This window comes from Pristiophorus japonicus, chromosome 23 (genome assembly GCF_044704955.1).
Source record: "Pristiophorus japonicus isolate sPriJap1 chromosome 23, sPriJap1.hap1, whole genome shotgun sequence".
In the NCBI taxonomy this organism is placed as follows: Eukaryota; Metazoa; Chordata; class Chondrichthyes; family Pristiophoridae; genus Pristiophorus; species Pristiophorus japonicus.
Genome location: NC_091999.1, coordinates 18,568,183 through 18,585,670, shown reverse-complemented (window position 1 = coordinate 18,585,670; position 17,488 = coordinate 18,568,183). Strand labels below are relative to the sequence as shown.

General features: G+C 44.1%; 15 non-coding genes across 15 annotated transcripts; all 15 read left to right on the top strand.

Annotated features, from left to right (window-relative positions):
* The first annotated feature begins 109 nt into the window (after positions 1-109).
* trnas-aga (transfer RNA serine (anticodon AGA)) lies at positions 110-190 on the top strand. Its single transcript has one exon. It is a non-coding gene; the product is annotated as a tRNA-Ser (tRNA).
* Positions 191-1,772: 1,582 nt separating this feature from the next.
* On the top strand, positions 1,773-1,844 carry trnad-guc (transfer RNA aspartic acid (anticodon GUC)). Its single transcript has one exon. It is a non-coding gene; the product is annotated as a tRNA-Asp (tRNA).
* A 220-nt stretch (positions 1,845-2,064) lies between these two features.
* trnas-aga (transfer RNA serine (anticodon AGA)) lies at positions 2,065-2,145 on the top strand. Its single transcript has one exon. It is a non-coding gene; the product is annotated as a tRNA-Ser (tRNA).
* A 1,868-nt stretch (positions 2,146-4,013) lies between these two features.
* trnas-aga (transfer RNA serine (anticodon AGA)) lies at positions 4,014-4,094 on the top strand. Its single transcript has one exon. It is a non-coding gene; the product is annotated as a tRNA-Ser (tRNA).
* Positions 4,095-5,670: 1,576 nt separating this feature from the next.
* On the top strand, positions 5,671-5,742 carry trnad-guc (transfer RNA aspartic acid (anticodon GUC)). Its single transcript has one exon. It is a non-coding gene; the product is annotated as a tRNA-Asp (tRNA).
* A 219-nt stretch (positions 5,743-5,961) lies between these two features.
* Positions 5,962-6,042, top strand: trnas-aga (transfer RNA serine (anticodon AGA)). Its single transcript has one exon. It is a non-coding gene; the product is annotated as a tRNA-Ser (tRNA).
* Positions 6,043-7,609: 1,567 nt separating this feature from the next.
* Positions 7,610-7,681, top strand: trnad-guc (transfer RNA aspartic acid (anticodon GUC)). Its single transcript has one exon. It is a non-coding gene; the product is annotated as a tRNA-Asp (tRNA).
* A 219-nt stretch (positions 7,682-7,900) lies between these two features.
* trnas-aga (transfer RNA serine (anticodon AGA)) lies at positions 7,901-7,981 on the top strand. The gene has a single exon. It is a non-coding gene; the product is annotated as a tRNA-Ser (tRNA).
* A 1,581-nt stretch (positions 7,982-9,562) lies between these two features.
* On the top strand, positions 9,563-9,634 carry trnad-guc (transfer RNA aspartic acid (anticodon GUC)). The gene has a single exon. It is a non-coding gene; the product is annotated as a tRNA-Asp (tRNA).
* A 219-nt stretch (positions 9,635-9,853) lies between these two features.
* trnas-aga (transfer RNA serine (anticodon AGA)) lies at positions 9,854-9,934 on the top strand. The gene has a single exon. It is a non-coding gene; the product is annotated as a tRNA-Ser (tRNA).
* Positions 9,935-11,516: 1,582 nt separating this feature from the next.
* Positions 11,517-11,588, top strand: trnad-guc (transfer RNA aspartic acid (anticodon GUC)). The gene has a single exon. It is a non-coding gene; the product is annotated as a tRNA-Asp (tRNA).
* Positions 11,589-11,807: 219 nt separating this feature from the next.
* trnas-aga (transfer RNA serine (anticodon AGA)) lies at positions 11,808-11,888 on the top strand. The gene has a single exon. It is a non-coding gene; the product is annotated as a tRNA-Ser (tRNA).
* A 1,582-nt stretch (positions 11,889-13,470) lies between these two features.
* trnad-guc (transfer RNA aspartic acid (anticodon GUC)) lies at positions 13,471-13,542 on the top strand. The gene has a single exon. It is a non-coding gene; the product is annotated as a tRNA-Asp (tRNA).
* A 1,883-nt stretch (positions 13,543-15,425) lies between these two features.
* Positions 15,426-15,497, top strand: trnad-guc (transfer RNA aspartic acid (anticodon GUC)). Its single transcript has one exon. It is a non-coding gene; the product is annotated as a tRNA-Asp (tRNA).
* Positions 15,498-15,716: 219 nt separating this feature from the next.
* On the top strand, positions 15,717-15,797 carry trnas-aga (transfer RNA serine (anticodon AGA)). The gene has a single exon. It is a non-coding gene; the product is annotated as a tRNA-Ser (tRNA).
* Positions 15,798-17,488: the final 1,691 nt, after the last annotated feature.

Sequence of the window (17,488 nt, the reverse complement as noted above, 5' to 3'; positions counted from 1 at the left end):
TCCAGACTTTTAGCAAACGGAGAATTTTTCAGGAGTCTTTGGCCGTCTGCTGCACAGAGATGGATGACTGAGTTTTTTCTGAGTAAAGTTTAAAAATGGCAGCGACACAGTAGTCGTGGCCGAGTGGTTAAGGCGATGGACTAGAAATCCATTGGGTTATCCCGCGTAGGTTCGAATCCTGCCGACTACGATTCTCAGCATTTTTCATTCCATTTCACAATTTAACCGGTTCTCTGCCAAACTGATCCTGAGATAGACGGAATAACGTCCCACACCTTTCAACTTTGACATTTTTTTCTCATTTTTATTAATCTGCAATATTCACGATACATCCGTTTCAAAAATCGCAAACATCAGTCAAAGTTGCGACAGTGATTCAGCCTGTCTATCCCTCGAGATGTCTGAGGCATCTGTGCATGCCCGTTGGTGCGTGCAAATTTTTGGTTACGTGTGTGTGGGTCTCTGTGTCTGTCTATCTATTTATATGTCTCTGTGTATGTGCAACTGTCACTGGAAATCATCACCATGAATTTGGTATGTCCTGGAACTTATAAAAACGACTTGGGGAAATTAATGCTGTTGTGAACTTTTGTATCGGCTTTGGTTCAGTGGCCGCATTCTCGACTGAATCGGGAGTTTGTCTGTTAAAGTCGCACTCCTGAGACTTGAGCATATCATCTTGGCTAACACTCAAGTGCAGCACTTGGGGAATTTTGCAATGTTATGGCTGTTGACTTTCGGATGAAAAATTAAATTGAAGCTCCGTCTGCACCCTCGGGTGGATATGAACGTTCCCAGTGCATTACTCGAAAAAGAATAGGAGAGTTGCCCCCGTGTCAATATTACTAAAAATGTTCGTAAATGCTCACTGAAAGCCGATGTGCATGTGTTTTTATGTGGGGTTGGGGTTGAAGCCCAGATTCTCACAGAGACAGAATCCAGGTTCTCACAGGACCAGAATAGCCGAGTGGTTGAGGCGTTGGCCTTAAAACTCAATGAGTTTGCCCCGCGTGGGTTCGTCCCCCACTCCTGGTGTCTCTTTAATTTAACACGGATTTCCTCCCATTCTGATCAGTGAGACCGGATTTTCATCGGTTGAATCAGCAATTTTCTGTAACAATGTGACACTCTGAACCGATAATGAAATGAAATTGTGAAATGTATCTGTGTCGCTCGGTTTCTGCCTCTCTCTCTCTCTTCAGAGAGTTTTGTATGTTTGACTCTTTGTCTCTCTCAGTCTGACTCACTCTGTCTGTCCCTGTTTCTCTGTTTGTCTTTGTCTCTCAATCTGTCTCTTTCTCACGTTGCCACGTCTGGTCCAATGGGATTCTCTCTGACTCTTTGTCTGACTGGCTCTCTCTTTCCCATCATTTCGGTCTGTCCATGTCTTTGCTTGTCTCTGTTAGTCCCTGCCTGTAAGCTGAGAAGTATTTCCATCATTTTCTGTTTTAGTCTCTATCGCTCTCTCTCTATCTGTCTCTCTCCTTGTCACTGTATTTATCATTGTCTTTCTCTCACTCTTTCCCTCTCTCTCTTAATAGATCACACACACACATCTCTGTATATGTATATATTTGAGTCTTTTTCTCACTCAGTCTGCCTCTCCTTCTCAGTCTCACACTTTCTGTCTCTCGTTGTCTCTATCTCGCTGTCTGTCTCTCCCTGTTTGTCGGTTTGTCTCTGTCTCTCAAATTGTCTGTCGACTTCTCCTGGTGTCCAGTTCTGTTCACAGTGACTCGATTCCTGCTCTGACAGAACTGGTACCCGTCAGTTCCTCGTTAGTATAGTGGTGAGTATCCCCGCCTGTCACGCGGGAGACCGGGGTTCAATTCCCCGACGGGGAGGCAGTTGTTTCAAGATGTCGAATTTTACTTCTGTTTCTTGGAAGAGATGCATATTAAAAAGTTCCAGAGCAATATGGAACTGTAAAAATACAGGTGGATGAGATTGTCTCGTCCAGATTTTTAGCAAACGGAGAATTTTTCAGGAGTCTTTGGCCGTCTGCTGCACAGAGATGGATGACTGAGTTTTTTCTGAGTAAAGTTTAAAAATGGCAGCGACACAGTAGTCGTGGCCGAATGGTTAAGGCGATGGACTAGAAATCCATTGGGTTATCCCGCGCAGGTTCGAATCCTGCCGACTACGACTCTCAGCATTTTTCATTCCATTTCACAATTTAACCGGTTCTCTGCCAAACTGATCCTGAGATAGGACGGAATAACGTCCCACACCTTTCAACTTTGACATTTTTTTCTCATTTTTATTAATCTGCAATATTCACGATACATCCGTTTAAAAATCGCAAACATCAGTCAAAGTTGCGACAGTGATTCAGCCTGTCTATCCCTCGAGATGTCTGAGGCATCTGTGCATGCCCGTTGGTGCGTGCAAATTTTTGGTACGTGTGTGTGGGTCTCTGTGTCTGTCTATCTATTTATATGTCTCTGTGTATGTGCAACTGTCACTGGAAATCATCACCATGAATTTGGTATGTCCTGGAACTTATAAAAACGACTTGGGGAAAATAATACTGTTGTGAACTTTTGTATCGGCTTTGGTTCAGTGGCCGCATTCTCGACTGAATCGGGAGTTTGTCTGTTAAAGTCGCACTCCTGAGACTTGAGCATATCATCTTGGCTAACACTCAAGTGCAGCACTTGGGGAATTTTGCAATGTTATGGCTGTTGACTTTCGGATGAAAAATTAAATTGAAGCTCCGTCTGCACCCTCGGGTGGATATGAACGTTCCCAGTGCATTACTCGAAAAAGAATAGGAGAGTTGCCCCCGTGTCAATATTACTAAAAATGTTCGTAAATGCTCACTGAAAGCCGATGTGCATGTGTTTTTATGTGGGGTTGAGGTTGAAGCCCAGATTCTCACAGAGACAGAATCCAGGTTCTCACAGGACCAGAATAGCCGAGTGGTTGAGGCGTTGGCCTTAAAACTCAATGAGTTTGCCCCGCGTGGGTTCGTCCCCCACTTCTGGTGTCTCTTTAATTTAACACGGATTTCCTCCCATTCTGATCAGTGAGACCGGATTTTCATCGGTTGAATCAGCAATTTTCTGTAACAATGTGACACTCTGAACCGATAATGAAATGAAATTGTGAAATGTATCTGTGTCGCTCGGTTTCTGCCTCTCTCTCTTCAGTGAGTTTTGTATGTTTGAGTCTTTGTCTCTCTCAGTCTGACTCACTCTGTCTCTCCCTGTTTCTCTGTTTGTCTTTGTCTCTCAATCTGTCTCTTTCTCACGTTGCCACGTCTGGTCCAATGGGATTCTCTCTGACTCTTTGTCTGACTGGCTCTCTCTTTCCCATCATTTCGGTCTGTCCATGTCTTTGCTTGTCTCTGTTAGTCCCTGCCTGTAAGCTGAGAAGTATTTCCATCATTTTCTGTTTTAGTCTCTATCGCTCTCTCTCTATCTGTCTCTCTCCTTGTCACTGTATTTATCATTGCCTTTCTCTCACTCTTTCCCTCTCTCTCTTAATAGATCACACACACACATCTCTGTATATGTATATATTTGAGTCTTTTTCTCACTCAGTCTGCCTCTCCTTCTCAGTCTCACACTTTCTGTCTCTCGTTGTCTCTATCTCGCTGTCTGTCTCTCCCTGTTTGTCGGTTTGTCTCTGTCTCTCAATGTGTCTGTCGACTTCTCCTGGTGTCCAGTTCTGTTCACAGTGACTCGATTCCTGCTCTGACAGAACTGCTACCCGTCAGTTCCTCGTTAGTATAGTGGTGCGTATCCCCGCCTGTCACGCGGGAGACCGGGGTTCAATTCCCCAACGGGGAGGCAGTTGTTTCAAGATGTCGAATTTTACTTCTGTTTCTTGGAAGAGATGCATATTAAAAAGTTCCAGAGCAATATGGAACTGTAAAAATACAGGTGGATGAGATTGTCTCGTCCAGATTTTTAGCAAACGGAGAATTTTTCAGGAGTCTTTGGCCGTCTGCTGCACAGAGATGGATGACTGAGTTTTTTCTGAGTAAAGTTTAAAAAGGCAGCGACACAGTAGTCGTGGCCGAGTGGTTAAGGCGATGGACTAGAAATCCATTGGGTTATCCCGCGCAGGTTCGAATCCTGCCGACTACGACTCTCAGCATTTTTCATTCCATTTCACAATTTAACCGGTTCTCTGCCAAACTGATCCTGAGATAGGACGGAATAACGTCCCACACCTTTCAACTTTGACATTTTCTTCTCATTTTTATTAATCTGCAATATTCACGATACATCCGTTTAAAAATCGCAAACATCAGTCAAAGTTGCGACAGTGATTCAGCCTGTCTATCCCTCGAGATGTCTGAGGCATCTGTGCATGCCCGTTGGTGCGTGCAAATTTTTGGTTACGTGTGTGTGGGTCTCTGTGTCTGTCTATCTATTTATATGTCTCTGTGTATGTGCAACTGTCACTGGAAATCATCACCATGAATTTGGTATGTCCTGGAACTTATAAAAACGACTTGGGGAAAATAATACTGTTGTGAACTTTTGTATCGGCTTTGGTTCAGTGGCCGCATTCTCCACTGAATCGGGAGTTTGTCTGTTAAAGTCGCACTCCTGAGACTTGAGCATATCATCTTGGCTAACACTCAAGTGCAGCACTTGGGGAATTTTGCAATGTTATGGCTGTTGACTTTCGGATGAAAAATTAAATTGAAGCTCCGTCTGCACCCTCGGGTGGATATGAACGTTCCCAGTGCATTACTCGAAAAAGAATAGGAGAGTTGCCCCCGTGTCAATATTACTAAAAATGTTCGTAAATGCTCACTGAAAGCCGATGTGCATGTGTTTTTATGTGGGGTTGAGGTTGAAGCCCAGATTCTCACAGAGACAGAATCCAGGTTCTCACAGGACCAGAATAGCCGAGTGGTTGAGGCGTTGGCCTTAAAACTCAATGAGTTTGCCCCGCGTGGGTTCGTCCCCCACTCCTGGTGTCTCTTTAATTTAACACGGATTTCCTCCCATTCTGATCAGTGAGACCGGATTTTCATCGGTTGAATCAGCAATTTTCTGTAACAATGTGACACTCTGAACCGATAATGAAATGAAATTGTGAAATGTATCTGTGTCGCTCGGTTTCTGTCTCTCTCTTCAGTGAGTTTTTTATGTTTGAGTCTTTGTCTCTCTCAGTCTGACTCACTCTGTCTCTCCCTGTTTCTCTGTTTGTCTTTGTCTCTCAATCTGTCTCTTTCTCACGTTGCCACGTCTGGTCCAATGGGATTCTCTCTGACTCTTTGTCTGACTGGCTCTCTCTTTCCCATCATTTCGGTCTGTCCATGTCTTTGCTTGTCTCTGTTAGTCCCTGCCTGTAAGCTGAGAAGTATTTCCATCATTTTCTGTTTTAGTCTCTATCGCTCTCTCTCTATCTGTCTCTCTCCTTGTCACTGTATTTATCATTGTCTTTCTCTCACTCTTTCCCTCTCTCTCTTAATAGATCACACACACACATCTCTGTATATGTATATATTTGAGTCTTTTTCTCACTCAGTCTGCCTCTCCTTCTCAGTCTCACACTTTCTGTCTCTCGTTGTCTCTATCTCGCTGTCTGTCTCTCCCTGTTTGTCGGTTTGTCTCTGTCTCTCAATGTGTCTGTCGACTTCTCCTGGTGTCCAGTTCTGTTCACAGTGACTCGATTCCTGCTCTGACAGAACAGCTACCCGTCAGTTCCTCGTTAGTATAGTGGTGCGTATCCCCGCCTGTCACGCGGGAGACCGGGGTTCAATTCCCCGACGGGGAGGCAGTTGTTTCAAGATGTCGAATTTTACTTCTGTTTCTTGGAAGAGATGCATATTAAAAAGTTCCAGAGCAATATGGAACTGTAAAAATACAGGTGGATGAGATTGTCTCGTCCAGATTTTTAGCAAACGGAGAATTTTTCAGGAGTCTTTGGCCGTCTGCTGCACAGAGATGGATGACTGAGTTTTTTCTGAGTAAAGTTTAAAAAGGCAGCGACACAGTAGTCGTGGCCGAGTGGTTAAGGCGATGGACTAGAAATCCATTGGGTTATCCCGCGCAGGTTCGAATCCTGCCGACTACGACTCTCAGCATTTTTCATTCCATTTCACAATTTAACCGGTTCTCTGCCAAACTGATCCTGAGATAGAACGGAATAACGTCCCACACCTTTCAACTTTGACATTTTTTTCTCATTTTTATTAATCTGCAATATTCACGATACATCCGTTTAAAAATCGCAAACATCAGTCAAAGTTGCGACAGTGATTCAGCCTGTCTATCCCTCGAGATGTCTGAGGCATCTGTGCATGCCCGTTGGTGCGTGCAAATTTTTGGTACGTGTGTGTGGGTCTCTGTGTCTGTCTATCTATTTATATGTCTCTGTGTATGTGCAACTGTCACTGGAAATCATCACCATGAATTTGGTATGTCCTGGAACTGATAAAAACGACTTGGGGAAAATAATACTGTTGTGAACTTTTGTATCGGCTTTGGTTCAGTGGCCGCATTCTCGACTGAATCGGGAGTTTGTCTGTTAAAGTCGCACTCCTGAGACTTGAGCATATCATCTTGGCTAACACTCAAGTGCAGCACTTGGGGAATTTTGCAATGTTATGGCTGTTGACTTTCGGATGAAAAATTAAATTGAAGCTCCGTCTGCACCCTCGGGTGGATATGAACGTTCCCAGTGCATTACTCGAAAAAGAATAGGAGAGTTGCCCCCGTGTCAATATTACTAAAAATGTTCGTAAATGCTCACTGAAAGCCGATGTGCATGTGTTTGTATGTGGGGTTGGGGTTGAAGCCCAGATTCTCACAGAGACAGAATCCAGGTTCTCACAGGACCAGAATAGCCGAGTGGTTGAGGCGTTGGCCTTAAAACTCAATGAGTTTGCCCCGCGTGGGTTCGTCCCCCACTCCTGGTGTCTCTTTAATTTAACACGGATTTCCTCCCATTCTGATCAGTGAGACCGGATTTTCATCGGTTGAATCAGCAATTTTCTGCAACAATGTGACACTCTGAACCGATAATGAAATGAAATTGTGAAATGTATCTGTGTCGCTCGGTTTCTGCCTCTCTCTCTTCAGTGAGTTTTGTATGTTTGAGTCTTTGTCTCTCTCAGTCTGACTCACTCTGTCTCTCCCTGTTTCTCTGTTTGTCTTTGTCTCTCAATCTGTCTCTTTCTCACGTTGCCACGTCTGGTCCAATGGGATTTTGTCTGACTGGCTCTCTCTTTCCCATCATTTCGGTCTGTCCATGTCTTTGCTTGTCTCTGTTAGTCCCTGCCTGTAAGCTGAGAAGTATTTCCATCATTTTCTGTTTTAGTCTCTATCGCTCTCTCTCTCTATCTGTCTCTCTCCTTGTCACTGTATTTATCATTGTCTTTCTCTCACTCTTTCCCTCTCTCTCTTAATAGATCACACACACACATCTCTGTATATGTATATATTTGAGTCTTTTTCTCACTCAGTCTGCCTCTCCTTCTCAGTCTCACACTTTCTGTCTCTCGTTGTCTCTATCTCGCTGTCTGTCTCTCCCTGTTTGTCGGTTTGTCTCTGTCTCTCAATGTGTCTGTCGACTTCTCCTGGTGTCCAGTTCTGTTCACAGTGACTCGATTCCTGCTCTGACAGAACAGCTACCCGTCAGTTCCTCGTTAGTATAGTGGTGCGTATCCCCGCCTGTCACGCGGGAGACCGGGGTTCAATTCCCCGACGGGGAGGCAGTTGTTTCAAGATGTCGAATTTTACTTCTGTTTCTTGGAAGAGATGCATATTAAAAAGTTCCAGAGCAATATGGAACTGTAAAAATACAGGTGGATGAGATTGTCTCGTCCAGATTTTTAGCAAACGGAGAATTTTTCAGGAGTCTTTGGCCGTCTGCTGCACAGAGATGGATGACTGAGTTTTTTCTGAGTAAAGTTTAAAAAGGCAGCGACACAGTAGTCGTGGCCGAGTGGTTAAGGCGATGGACTAGAAATCCATTGGGTTATCCCGCGCAGGTTCGAATCCTGCCGACTACGACTCTCAGCATTTTTCATTCCATTTCACAATTTAACCGGTTCTCTGCCAAACTGATCCTGAGATAGAACGGAATAACGTCCCACACCTTTCAACTTTGACATTTTTTTCTCATTTTTATTAATCTGCAATATTCACGATACATCCGTTTAAAAATCGCAAACATCAGTCAAAGTTGCGACAGTGATTCAGCCTGTCTATCCCTCGAGATGTCTGAGGCATCTGTGCATGCCCGTTGGTGCGTGCAAATTTTTGGTACGTGTGTGTGGGTCTCTGTGTCTGTCTATCTATTTATATGTCTCTGTGTATGTGCAACTGTCACTGGAAATCATCACCATGAATTTGGTATGTCCTGGAACTGATAAAAACGACTTGGGGAAAATAATACTGTTGTGAACTTTTGTATCGGCTTTGGTTCAGTGGCCGCATTCTCGACTGAATCGGGAGTTTGTCTGTTAAAGTCGCACTCCTGAGACTTGAGCATATCATCTTGGCTAACACTCAAGTGCAGCACTTGGGGAATTTTGTAATGTTGAAGCTGTTGACTTTCGGATGAAATGTTAAATTGAAGCTCCGTCTGCACCCTCGGGTGGATATGAAAGTTTCCAGTGCATTACTCGAAAAAGAATAGGAGAGTTGCCCCCGTGTCAATATTACTAAAAATGTTCGTAAATGCTCACTGAAAGCCGATGTGCATGTGTTTGTATGTGGGGTTGGGGTTGAAGCCCAGATTCTCACAGAGACAGAATCCAGGTTCTCACAGGACCAGAATAGCCGAGTGGTTGAGGCGTTGGCCTTAAAACTCAATGGGTTTGTCCCGCGTGGGTTCGTCCCCCAGTCCTGGTGTCTCTTTAATTTAACAGGGATTTCCTCCCATTCTGATCAGTGAGACCGGATTTTCATCGGTTGAATCAGCAATTTTTTGTAACAATGTGACACTCTGAACCGATAATGAAATGAAATTGTGAAATGTATCTGTGTCGCTCGGTTTCTGCCTCTCTCTCTCTCTTCAGAGAGTTTTGTATGTTTGAGTCTTTGTCTCTCTCAGTCTGACTCACTCTGTCTGTCCCTGTTTCTCTGTTTGTCTTTGTCTCTCAATCTGTCTCTTTCTCACGGTGCCACGTCTGGTCCAATGGGATTCTCTCTGACTCTTTGTGTGACTGGCTCTCTCTTTCCCATCATTTCGGTCTGTCCATGACTTTGCTTGTCTCTGTTAGTCCCTGCCTGTAAGCTGAGAAGTATTTCCATCATTTTCTGTTTTAGTCTCTATCGCTCTCTCTCTATCTGTCTCTCTCCTTGTCACTGTCTTTATCATTGTCTTTCTCTCACTCTTTCCCTCTCTCTCTTAATAGATCACACACACACATCTCTGTATATGTATATATTTGAGTCTTTTTCTCACTCAGTCTGCCTCTCCTTCTCAGTCTCACACTTTCTGTCTCTCGTTGTCTCTATCTCGCTGTCTGTCTCTCCCTGTTTGTCGGTTTGTCTCTGTCTCTCAATGTGTCTGTCGACTTCTCCTGGTGTCCAGTTCTGTTCACAGTGACTCGATTCCTGCTCTGACAGAACTGCTACCCGTCAGTTCCTCGTTAGTATAGTGGTGAGTATCCCCGCCTGTCGCGCGGGAGACCGGGGTTCAATTCCCCGACGGAGAGGCAGTTGTTTCAAGTTGTTGAATTTTACTTCTGTTTCTTGGAAGAGATGCATATTAAAAAGTTCCAGAGCAATATGGAACTGTAAAAATACAGGTGGATGAGATTGTCTCGTCCAGATTTTTAGCAAATGGAGAATTTTTCAGGAGTCTTTGGCCGTCTGCTGCACAGAGATGGATGACTGAGATTTTTCTGAGTAAAGTTTAAAAAGGCAGCGACACAGTAGTCGTGGCCGAGTGGTTAAGGCGATGGACTAGAAATCAATTGGGTTATCCCGCGCAGGTTCGAATCCTGCCGACTACGATTCTCAGCATTTTTCATTCCATTTCACAATTTAACCGGTTCTCTGCCAAACTGATCCTGAGATAGACGGAATAACGTCCCACACCTTTCAACTTTGACATTTTTTTCTCATTTTTATTAATCTGCAATATTCACGATACATCCGTTTCAAAAATCGCAAACATCAGTCAAAGTTGCGACAGTGATTTAGCCTGTCTATCCCTCGAGATGTCTGAGGCATCTGTGCATGCCCGTTGGTGCGTGCAAATTTTTGGTTACGTGTGTGTGGGTCTCTGTGTCTGTCTATCTATTTATATGTCTCTGTGTATGTGCAACTGTCACTGGAAATCATCACCATGAATTTGGTATGTCCTGGAACTTATAAAAACGACTTGGGGAAAATAATACTGTTGTGAACTTTTGTATCGGCTTTGGTTCAGTGGCCGCATTCTCGACTGAATCGGGAGTTTGTCTGTTAAAGTCGCACTCCTGAGACTTGAGCATATCATCTTGGCTAACACTCAAGTGCAGCACTTGGGGAATTTTGCAATGTTATGGCTGTTGACTTTCGGATGAAAAATTAAATCGAAGCTCCGTCTGCACCCTCGGGTGGATATGAACGTTCCCAGTGCATTACTCGAAAAAGAATAGGAGAGTTGCCCCCGTGTCAATATTACTAAAAATGTTCGTAAATGCTCACTGAAAGCCGATGTGCATGTGTTTTTATGTGGGGTTGGGGTTGAAGCCCAGATTCTCACAGAGACAGAATCCAGGTTCTCACAGGACCAGAATAGCCGAGTGGTTGAGGCGTTGGCCTTAAAACTCAATGAGTTTGCCCCGCGTGGGTTCGTCCCCCACTCCTGGTGTCTCTTTAATTTAACACGGATTTCCTCCCATTCTGATCAGTGAGACCGGATTTTCATCGGTTGAATCAGCAATTTTCTGTAACAATGTGACACTCTGAACCGATAATGAAATGAAATTGTGAAATGTATCTGTGTCGCTCGGTTTCTGCCTCTCTCTCTCTCTTCAGAGAGTTTTGTATGTTTGAGTCTTTGTCTCTCTCAGTCTGACTCACTCTGTCTGTCCCTGTTTCTCTGTTTGTCTTTGTCTCTCAATCTGTCTCTTTCTCACGTTGCCACGTCTGGTCCAATGGGATTCTCTCTGACTCTTTGTCTGACTGGCTCTTTCTTTCCCATCATTTCGGTCTGTCCATGTCTTTGCTTGTCTCTGTTAGTCCCTGCCTGTAAGCTGAGAAGTATTTCCATCATTTTCTGTTTTAGTCTCTATCGCTCTCTCTCTATCTGTCTCTCTCCTTGTCACTGTATTTATCATTGTCTTTCTCTCACTCTTTCCCTCTCTCTCTTAATAGATCACACACACACATCTCTGTATATGTATATATTTGAGTCTTTTTCTCACTCAGTCTGCCTCTCCTTCTCAGTCTCACACTTTCTGTCTCTCGTTGTCTCTATCTCGCTGTCTGTCTCTCCCTGTTTGTCGGTTTGTCTCTGTCTCTCAATGTGTCTGTCGACTTCTCCTGGTGTCCAGTTCTGTTCACAGTGACTCGATTCCTGCTCTGACAGAACTGCTACCCGTCAGTTCCTCGTTAGTATAGTGGTGAGTATCCCCGCCTGTCACGCGGGAGACCGGGGTTCAATTCCCCGACGGGGAGGCAGTTGTTTCAAGATGTCGAATTTTACTTCTGTTTCTTGGAAGAGATGCATATTAAAAAGTTCCAGAGCAATATGGAACTGTAAAAATACAGGTGGATGAGATTGTCTCGTCCAGATTTTTAGCAAACGGAGAATTTTTCAGGAGTCTTTGGCCGTCTGCTGCACAGAGATGGATGACTGAGTTTTTTCTGAGTAAAGTTTAAAAAGGCAGCGACACAGTAGTCGTGGCCGAGTGGTTAAGGCGATGGACTAGAAATCCATTGGGTTATCCCGCAAAGGTTCGAATCCTGCCGACTACGATTCTCAGCATTTTTCATTCCATTTCACAATTTAACCGGTTCTCTGCCAAACTGATCCTGAGATAGACGGAATAACGTCCCACACCTTTCAACTTTGACATTTTTTTCTCATTTTTATTAATCTGCAATATTCACGATACATCCGTTTCAAAAATCGCAAACATCAGTCAAAGTTGCGACAGTGATTCAGCCTGTCTATCCCTCGAGATGTCTGAGGCATCTGTGCATGCCCGTTGGTGCGTGCAACTTTTTGGTTACGTGTGTGTAGGTCTCTGTGTCTGTCTATCTATTTATATGTCTCTGTGTATGTGCAACTGTCACTGGAAATCATCACCATGAATTTGGTATGTCCTGGAACTTATAAAAACGACTTGGGGAAAATAATACTGTTGTGAACTTTTGTATCGGCTTTGGTTCAGTGGCCGCATTCTCGACTGAATCGGGATTTTGTCTGTTCAAGTCGCACTCCTGAGACTTGAGCATATCATCTTGGCTAACACTCAAGTGCAGCACTTGGGGAATTTTGTAATGTTGAAGCTGTTGACTTTCGGATGAAATGTTAAATTGAAGCTCCGTCTGCACCCTCGGGTGGATATGAACGTTCCCAGTGCATTACTCGAAAAAGAATAGGAGAGTTGCCCCCGTGTCAATATTACTAAAAATGTTCGTAAATGCTCACTGAAAGCCGATGTGCATGTGTTTGTATGTGGGGTTGGGGTTGAAGCCCAGATTCTCACAGAGACAGAATCCAGGTTCTCACAGGACCAGAATAGCCGAGTGGTTGAGGCGTTGGCCTTAAAACTCAATGGGTTTGTCCCGCGTGGGTTCGTCCCCCACTCCTATTGTCTCTTTAATTTAACACGGATTTCCTCCCATTCTGATCAGTGAGACCGGATTTTCATCGGTTGAATCAGCAATTTTCTGTAACAATGTGACACTCTGAACCGATAATGAAATGAAATTGTGAAATGTATCTGTGTCGCTCGGTTTCTGCCTCTCTCTCTCTCTTCAGAGAGTTTTGTATGTTTGAGTCTTTGTCTCTCTCAGTCTGACTCACTCTGTCTGTCCCTGTTCCTCTGTTTGTCTTTGTCTCTCAATCTGTCTCTTTCTCACGGTGCCACGTCTGGTCCAATGGGATTCTCTCTGACTCTTTGTGTGACTGGCTCTCTCTTTCCCATCATTTCGGTCTGTCCATGTCTTTGCTTGTCTCTGTTAGTCCCTGCCTGTAAGCTGAGAAGTATTTCCATCATTTTCTGTTTTAGTCTCTATCGCTCTCTCTCTATCTGTCTCTCTCCTTGTCACTGTCTTTTTCATTGTCTTTCTCTCACTCTTTCCCTCTCTCTCTTAATAGATCACACACACACATCTCTGTATATGTATATATTTGAGTCTTTTTCTCACTCAGTCTGCCTCTCCTTCTCAGTCTCACACTTTCTGTCTCTCGTTGTCTCTATCTCGCTGTCTGTCTCTCCCTGTTTGTCGGTTTGTCTCTGTCTCTCAATGTGTCTGTCGACTTCTCCTGGTGTCCAGTTCTGTTCACAGTGACTCGATTCCTGCTCTGACAGAACTGCTACCCGTCAGTTCCTCGTTAGTATAGTGGTGAGTATCCCCGCCTGTCACGTGGGAGACCGGGGTTCAATTCCCCGACGGGGAGGCAGTTGTTTCAAGATGTCGAATTTTACTTCTGTTTCTTGGAAGAGATGCATATTAAAAAGTTCCAGAGCAATATGGAACTGTAAAAATACAGGTGGATGAGATTGTCTCGTCCAGATTTTTAGCAAACGGAGAATTTTTCAGGAGTCTTTGGCCGTCTGCTGCACAGAGATGGATGACTGAGATTTTTCTGAGTAAAGTTTAAAAAGGCAGCGACACAGTAGTCGTGGCCGAGTGGTTAAGGCGATGGACTAGAAATCAATTGGGTTATCCCGCTCAGGTTCGAATCCTGCCGACTACGATTCTCAGCATTTTTCATTCCATTTCACAATTTAACCGGTTCTCTGCCAAACTGATCCTGAGATAGACGGAATAACGTCCCACACCTTTCAACTTTGACATTTTTTTCTCATTTTTATTAATCTGCAATATTCACGATACATCCGTTTCAAAAATCGCAAACATCAGTCAAAGTTGCGACAGTGATTCAGCCTGTCTATCCCTCGAGATGTCTGAGGCATCTGTGCATGCCCGTTGGTGCGTGCAAATTTTTGGTTACGTGTGTGTGGGTCTCTGTGTCTGTCTATCTATTTATATGTCTCTGTGTATGTGCAACTGTCACTGGAAATCATCACCATGAATTTGGTATGTCCTGGAACTTATAAAAACGACTTGGGGAAAATAATACTGTTGTGAACTTTTGTATCGGCTTTGGTTCAGTGGCCGCATTCTCGACTGAATCGGGAGTTTGTCTGTTCAAGTCGCACTCCTGAGACTTGAGCATATCATCTTGGCTAACACTCAAGTGCAGCACTTGGGGAATTTTGCAATGTTATGGCTGTTGACTTTCGGATGAAAAATTAAATTGAAGCTCCGTCTGCACCCTCGGGTGGATATGAACGTTCCCAGTGCATTACTCGAAAAAGAATAGGAGAGTTGCCCCCGTGTCAATATTACTAAAAATGTTCGTAAATGCTCACTGAAAGCCGATGTGCATGTGTTTTTATGTGGGGTTGGGGTTGAAGCCCAGATTCTCACAGAGACAGAATCCAGGTTCTCACAGGACCAGAATAGCCGAGTGGTTGAGGCGTTGGCCTTAAAACTCAATGAGTTTGCCCCGCGTGGGTTCGTCCCCCACTCCTGGTGTCTCTTTAATTTAACACGGATTTCCTCCCATTCTGATCAGTGAGACCGGATTTTCATCGGTTGAATCAGCAATTTTCTGTAACAATGTGACACTCTGAACCGATAATGAAATGAAATTGTGAAATGTATCTGTGTCGCTCGGTTTCTGCGTCTCTCTCTCTCTTCAGAGAGTTTTGTATGTTTGAGTCTTTGTCTCATCTCAGTCTGACTCACTCTGTCTGTCCCTGTTTCTCTGTTTGTCTTTGTCTCTCAATCTGTCTCTTTCTCACGTTGCCACGTCTGGTCCAATGGGATTCTCTCTGACTCTTTGTCTGACTGGCTCTCTCTTTCCCATCATTTCGGTCTGTCCATGTCTTTGCTTGTCTCTGTTAGTCCCTGCCTGTAAGCTGAGAAGTATTTCCATCATTTTCTGTTTTAGTCTCTATCGCTCTCTCTCTATCTGTCTCTCTCCTTGTCACTGTATTTATCATTGTCTTTCTCTCACTCTTTCCCTCTCTCTCTTAATAGATCACACAGACACATATCTGTATATGTATATATTTGAGTCTTTTTCTCACTCAGTCTGCCTCTCCTTCTCAGTCTCACACTTTCTGTCTCTCGTTGTCTCTATCTCGCTGTCTGTCTCTCCCTGTTTGTCGGTTTGTCTCTGTCTCTCAATGTGTCTGTCGACTTCTCCTGGTGTCCAGTTCTGTTCACAGTGACTCGATTCCTGCTCTGACAGAACTGCTACCCGTCAGTTCCTCGTTAGTATAGTGGTGAGTATCCCCGCCTGTCACGCGGGGGACCGGGGTTCAATTCCCCGACGGGGAGGCAGTTGTTTCAAGATGTCGAATTTTACTTCTGTTTCTTGGAAGAGATGCATATTAAAAAGTTCCAGAGCAATATGGAACTGTAAAAATACAGGTGGATGAGATTGTCTCGTCCAGATTTTTAGCAAACGGAGAATTTTTCAGGAGTCTTTGGCCGTCTGCTGCACAGAGATGGATAACTGAGTTTTTTCTGAGTAAAGTTTAAAAAGGCAGCGACACAGTAGTCGTGGCCGAGTGGTTAAGGCGATGGACTAGAAATCTATTGGGTTATCCCGCACAGGTTCGAATCCTGCCGACTACGATTCTCAGCATTTTTCATTCCATTTCACATTTTAACCGGTTCTCTGCCAAACTGATCCTGAGATAGATGGAATAACGTCGCACACCTTTCAACTTTGACATTTTTTTCTCATTTTTATTAATCTGCAATATTCACGATACATCCGTTTCAAAAATTGCAAACATCAGTCAAAGTTGCGACAGTGATTCAGCCTGTCTATCCCTCGAGATGTCTGAGGCATCTGTGCATGCCCGTTGGTGCGTGCAAATTTTTTGTTATGTGTGTGTGTGTCTCTGTGTCTGTCTATCTCTATATATGTCTCTGTGTATGTGCAACTGTCTGTGGAAATCATCACCATGAATTTGGTATGTCCTGGAACTTATAAAACAGACTTGGGGGAAATAATAAGGTTGTGAACTTTTGTATCGGCTTTGGTTCAGTGGCAGCATTCTCGACTGAATCGGGAGTTTGTGTGTTCAAGTCGCACTTCTGAGACTTGAGCATTATCATCTTGGCTAACACTCAAGTGCAGCTATTGGGGAATTTTGCAATGTTGAAGCTGTTGACTTTCGGATGAAATGTTAAATTGAAGCTCCGTCTGCACCCTCGGGTGGATATGAAAGTTTCCAGTGCATTACTCGAAAAAGAATAGGAGAGTTGCCCCCGTCTCAATATTACTAAAAATGTTCGTAAATGCTCACTGAAAGCCGATGTGTATCTGTTTGTATGTGGGGTTGGGGTTGAAGCCCAGATTCTCACAGAGACAGAATGCAGGTTCTCACAGGACCAGGATAGCTGAGTGGTTGAGGCGTTGGCCTTAAATTTTAATGTTTTTTTCCCGCGTGGGTTCGTACCCCACTCCTGATATCTCTTTAATTTAACACGGATTTCCTCCAATTCTGATCAGTGAGACCGGATTTTCATCGGTTGAATCAGCAATTTTCTGTAACAATGTGACACTCTGAACCGATAATGAAATGAAATTGTGAAATGCATCTGCATCGCTCGGTCTCTACCTCTCTCTCTCTCTTCAGAGAGTTGTGTATGTGTTTGTATGTTTGAGTCTTTTTCTCTCTCAGTCTGACTCACTCTGTCTGTCCCTGTTTCTCTGTTTCTCTCAGTCTCTCAATCTGTCTCTTTCTCACGGTGCCACGTCTGTTCCAATGGGATTCTCTCAGACTCTTTGTCTGACTGGCTCTCTCTTTCCCATTATTTCGGTCTGTCCATGTCTTTGCCTGTCTCTGTTAGTCCCTGCCTTTAAGCTGAGAAGTATTTCCATCATTTTCTGTTTTAGTCTCTATCGCTCTCTCTCCATCTGTCTCTCTCCTTGTAACTGTCTTTATCATTGTCTTTCTATCACTCTATCCCTCTCTCTCTTAATAGATCACACACACACATCTCTGTATATGTATATGATTGAGTCTTTTTCTCACTCAGTCTGCCTCTCCTTCTCAGTCTCACACTTTCTGTCTCTCGTTGTTTCTATCTCGGTGTCTGTCTCTCCCTGTTTGTCGGTTTGTCTCTGTCTCTCAATGTGTCTGTCGACTTCTCATGGTGTCCAGTTCTGTTCATAGTGGCTCGATTCCTGCTCTGACCGAACTGGCACACGTCAGTTCCTCGTTAGTATAGTGGTGAGTATCACCGCCTGTCACGTGGGAGACCGGGGTTCACTTCCCCGATGGGGAGGCAGTTGTTTCAAATTGTAGAATTTT